Here is a 5,000-nt window from a genome sequence, read left to right as displayed (position 1 = left end):
GAACCAGCTACTAGATGGTTCGATTAGTCTTTCGCCCCTATACCCAAATAGGACGATCGATTTGCACGTCAGAATCGCTACGGTCCTCCACCAGAGTTTCCTCTGGCTTCGACCTTCCCAGGCATAGTTCACCATCTTTCGGGTCCCAACATGGACGCTCTTGCGCGACCGCCCCGGCAGAGCGGGTGCGATCGGCCGGTCGTGCGCCGGCGCCCGCACGGGGCTCCGGGTCCGACCTCGTTCGGCCAAAGGCCGCCTTTACTTTCATTTCGCCTGCGAGTCTCGAACCACTCGACGACTCGCGCTCATGTTAGACTCCTTGGTCCGTGTTTCAAGACGGGTCGGGAGGGTGGCCGACGTGGCCACGGACCCCGAGCGCGTCGACGGCGCGCCACCGAAACGGCAGCCCGCCGAACACCGGCACTGCGTACAGTGCAGGCGAACGACAAGCCAGCCGAACGGCGACGGCCGCACACAGAGAGCGCGCGGCATCCATTCCTCGATCCGCCGCCGGGCCGCACCGCCCGCGCGCTGTAACACCCCCGCCGGAGCGGAGGCCACCTTCGCGCGGGGACTTAGACCGACGGCAAACCGGTCGTGACCCGCGCCGGTCGCTAGTGCGCTGAGACGGTGCGCGAGCCGACTCGGCAGCGGCGCCTTAAGCGTCCGCGAACCGAGACGGCGCGCCCCCGCACCCAACTGAAAGCGAGCCGGCGACCTGACGGGCCCTCCCGTTTGCCTCTCAACGGTTTCACGTACTCTTGAACTCTCTCTTCAAAGTGCTTTTCAACTTTCCCTCACGGTACTTGTCCGCTATCGGTCTCGCGACCGTATTTAGTCTTAGGTGGAGTTTACCACCCGCTTTGGGCTGCATTCCCAAACAACCCGACTCCGAGAAGACCCGAAGCGGCCAAGGCAAGCGCCCCTATGGGCCTAACACCCGCCGTGGGACGAGGCCTCGATCAGAAGGACACCGGCGCTCGCCGTTAGCCGCACTGGGACTTCCGTACGTCACAACTCGGCGCGCTCGAAAAGCGCGCAGATTCGACGCTGGACTCTTCCCGGTTCACTCGCCGTTACTCAGGCAATCCCTGTTGGTTTCTTTTCCTCCGCTTAATAATATGCTTAAATTCAGCGGGTGCTCTCGCCTGAACTCAGGTCGTATGTGTCAAGCGGGCCGCTTCTTACACGGCCCGCTGGCATCGCAAGTCGTCGCCGCCGGCGCCGACCGAGCGCGTACCGTCGCCGCCTTGGCCCACGGTCGGTCTTGATCTCGTGACCGGACCGACCGACCTGGACCCGCCCCTCGAACGTAGTTGAACACGTCGAGGGGCCGGCGGTGTACGGGACACGCGGTCGCGCCGAGAAAGCTCGGCGACCGCTTCAACTTGGGGCGACGCCCGGCCGTCTTCGCAGAGGCCAGGCGACGGCCCTCGGGTGAGGACGAACGCGACCCTGAGGCAGACGCGGTCCCGGGATTGACCCGAGACCGCAATTCGCGTTCAGAAGGTCGACGTTCAATGTGTTCTGCAATTCACATTACTTCTCGCACTTGGCTGCGTCCTTCATCGACTCGCGAGCCGAGTGATCCACCGTTAAGAGTCGTCCTCGACGTTTCGCCCGGCGCCGAAGCGCGCGGACGTCACACTGTGGGATCGACCACAAAACCACCACCGACAACAACTGCACAAAAACACCAACAAACGGCGCCGAGCGACCGCCGGGCTGGGCCGGCGGCACATCGAGCGCGGTGCCCAGAAGCCACCATCGCACTCGGCTGCCTTGCTATGCCAACGTGTTACGCGTGTCGCACGGGGCGGAACCCCGATTGACGGCCGCCCTCTCGGCGGCACCCAAAGACAATTAAGTGCGCGGTCGGCCGGGGCCTACCACCACTTTCGGTAATGATCCTTCCGCAGGTTCACCTACGGAAACCTTGTTACGACTTTTACTTCCTCTAAATGATCAAGTTTGATCGTCTTCTCGACACGCCGACGCGGCCGTTGCCAGCCGCGACGGGGCCGATCCAAGGATCTCACTAAACCATTCAATCGGTAGTAGCGACGGGCGGTGTGTACAAAGGGCAGGGACGTAATCAACGCAAGTTGATGACTTGCGCTTACTGGGAATTCCTCGTTCAAGGGAAACAATTGCAAGTCCCTATCCCAATCACGAATGAGGTTCAACGGGTTACCCGGACCTTTCGGCCTAGGTTAGACACTCGCTGCTTCACTCAGTGTAGCGCGCGTGCGGCCCCGGACATCTAAGGGCATCACAGACCTGTTATTGCTCAATCTCGTGTGGCTAAACGCCACTAGTCCCTCTAAGAAGTTAGACGCCGACCGAGAAGGTCGCGTAACTATTTAGCATGCCAGAGTCTCGTTCGTTATCGGAATTAACCAGACAAATCGCTCCACCAACTAAGAACGGCCATGCACCACCACCCACAGAATCAAGAAAGAGCTCTCAATCTGTCAATCCTACCTGTGTCCGGGCCGGGTGAGTTTCCCCGTGTTGAGTCAAATTAAGCCGCAGGCTCCACTCCTGGTGGTGCCCTTCCGTCAATTCCTTTAAGTTTCAGCTTTGCAACCATACTTCCCCCGGAACCCAAAGACTTTGGTTTCCCGGAAGCTGCCGGAAAGGTCGTCATGGTAACGCCTCCCGATCGCTAGTTGGCATCGTTTATAGTCAGAACTAGGACGGTATCTGATCGTCTTCGAACCTCTGACTTTCGCTCTTGATTAAAGAAAACATTCTTGGCGAATGCTTTCGCAGTAGTTCGTCTTCCGCCGATCCAAGAATTTCACCTCTAACGGCAGAGTACGGACGCCCCCGTCTGTCCCTCTTAATCATTACCTCGTGCTCCGAAAACCAACAAAATAGAACCGAGGTCCTATTCCATTATTCCATGCAACACTCTGCAGGCGAACAGCCTGCTTTGAACACTCTAATTTTTTCAAAGTAAACTTATCGGCCACCGCCGACACTCAGTCAAGAGCACCGACGGAGAACCGAAGGTGAGGCGAACGCAACCAGTGACACGCCTTGCGACGGACCGGCGGCGCTCGCCCAAAATCCAACTACGAGCTTTTCAACCGCAACAACTTTAGCATACACTGTTGGAGCTGGAATTACCGCGGCTGCTGGCACCAGACTTGCCCTCCAATGGATACTCGTTAAGAGTTTTAGGATGTACTCATTCCAATTACAGGGCCTCGTTAGAGTCCTGTATTGTTATTTTTCGTCACTACCTCCCCGTGTCGGGAATGGGTAATTTGCGCGCCTGCTGCCTTCCTTGGATGTGGTAGCCGTTTCTCAGGCTCCCTCTCCGGAATCGAACCCTGATTCCCCGTTACCCGTTATCACAAAGGTAGGCACGTAGCGTACCTTCGACAGTTGATAGGGCAGACACTTGAATGATACGTCGTCGGTGCAGAGACCGTACGATCCGCGTGGTTATCCAGAGTCATCAAACGTCACAGGACGAACCCGGTCGGTTTTGATCTGATAAAAGCGCGCCTCCCGAAGTCGGCGCTTAATGCATGTATTAGCTCTAGAATTACCACAGTTATCCACTTCGCTTACGAGACCAAATAAACCAAGACTGATTTAATGAGCCATTCGCAGTTTCGCTTTACGAGAACTCGTACTTGCACCTGCATGGCTTAATCTTTGAGACAAGCATATCACTACTGGCAGGATCAACCAGATAGCTGCGACAGCTGCGCTCGGCCCTTGCTGGGCCGCCCGGCGCGTGCTCGTCGCATTCGTTTAAGACCGAGGCGATCGCCTGCGGCCGTACTCAGCTTCGACAGTCGCTGGCCGCGACGTCCACGCTCTCGCCGGCAGTGCCAGGCGGAGCGATTTGCGTTTTTTCTTTGCTCGCCCTCTCTCGGGCTCGATCCATTCAGTTTCGCACAAACAAGAGCTCTGCCGGCCGCCTGCAGCGGTGCCTAAAACCCGGGCATAACAATGCGACCGTTCTGCTAGGCCGACAAGCGCTCAAGCCAGACGCTCGATCGAACGCCCCCTACATATTAGTCGAGACAACGGCTCGCTCATTAGCATCGCGTTTGTACTTTAACTTTTTTCGGCTCGGCTTCTTTCGACGCCGATGCCGGCGACGCAGCACTCTCTCGCCCGCCAGCCACCGAGAAAAGGGTGCGCTCCGACCGGCCCCGCACCGCTCTTTCTTGGCTCATTCGAAATTACTGTCTTTCGCTCTGACATGCCTTACCTAGGGTTAGGTTAGTATGCTTGCACGTTTGTACTTTAACTTTTTTCGGCTCGGCTTCTTTCGACGCCGATGCCGGCGACGCAGCACTCTCTCGCCCGCCAGCCACCGAGAAAAGGGTGCGCTCCGACCGGCCCCGCACCGCTCTTTCATGGCTCATTCGAGTTTACTGTCTTTCGCTCTGACATGCCTTACCTAGGGTTAGGTTAGTATGCTTGCACGTTTGTACTTTAACTTTTTTTGGCTCGGCTTCTTTCGACGCCGATGCCGGCGACGCAGCACTCTCTCGCCCGCCAGCCACCGAGAAAAGGGTGCGCTCCGACCGGCCCCGCACCGCTCTTTCTTGGCTCATTCGAAATTACTGTCTTTCGCTCTGACATGCCTTACCTAGGGTTAGGTTAGTATGCTTGCACGTTTGTACTTTAACTTTTTTCGGCTCGGCTTCTTTCGACGCCGATGCCGGCGACGCAGCACTCTCTCGCCCGCCAGCCACCGAGAAAAGGGTGCGCTCCGACCGGCCCCGCACCGCTCTTTCTTGGCTCATTCGAGTTTACTGTCTTTCGCTCTGACATGCCTTACCTAGGGTTAGGTTAGTATGCTTGCACGTTTGTACTTTAACTTTTTTCGGCTCGGCTTCTTTCGACGCCGATGCCGGCGACGCAGCACTCTCTCGCCCGCCAGCCACCGAGAAAAGGGTGCGCTCCGACCGGCCCCGCACCGCTCTTTCTTGGCTCATTCGAAATTACTGTCTTTCGCTCTGACATGC

At 57.7% G+C, this 5,000-nt stretch overlaps 2 non-coding genes and 1 pseudogene across 2 annotated transcripts; all 3 read right to left on the bottom strand.

Moving 5' to 3' along the window:
- Positions 1–1,162, bottom strand: part of LOC144423733 (large subunit ribosomal RNA) — a 3,695-nt pseudogene extending 2,533 nt beyond the window's left edge.
- A 288-nt stretch (positions 1,163–1,450) lies between these two features.
- Positions 1,451–1,604, bottom strand: LOC144424133 (5.8S ribosomal RNA). Its single transcript, XR_013476497.1, has one exon. It is a non-coding gene; the product is annotated as a 5.8S ribosomal RNA (ribosomal RNA).
- Positions 1,605–1,902: 298 nt separating this feature from the next.
- On the bottom strand, positions 1,903–3,712 carry LOC144423619 (small subunit ribosomal RNA). Its single transcript, XR_013476085.1, has one exon. It is a non-coding gene; the product is annotated as a small subunit ribosomal RNA (ribosomal RNA).
- Between the last annotated feature and the right edge of the window lie 1,288 nt (positions 3,713–5,000).

Source organism: Styela clava, chromosome 5 (genome assembly GCF_964204865.1).
Source record: "Styela clava chromosome 5, kaStyClav1.hap1.2, whole genome shotgun sequence".
Lineage (NCBI taxonomy): Eukaryota > Metazoa > Chordata > Ascidiacea > Stolidobranchia > Styelidae > Styela > Styela clava.
This window is presented reverse-complemented; position numbering and strand designations above follow the sequence as displayed.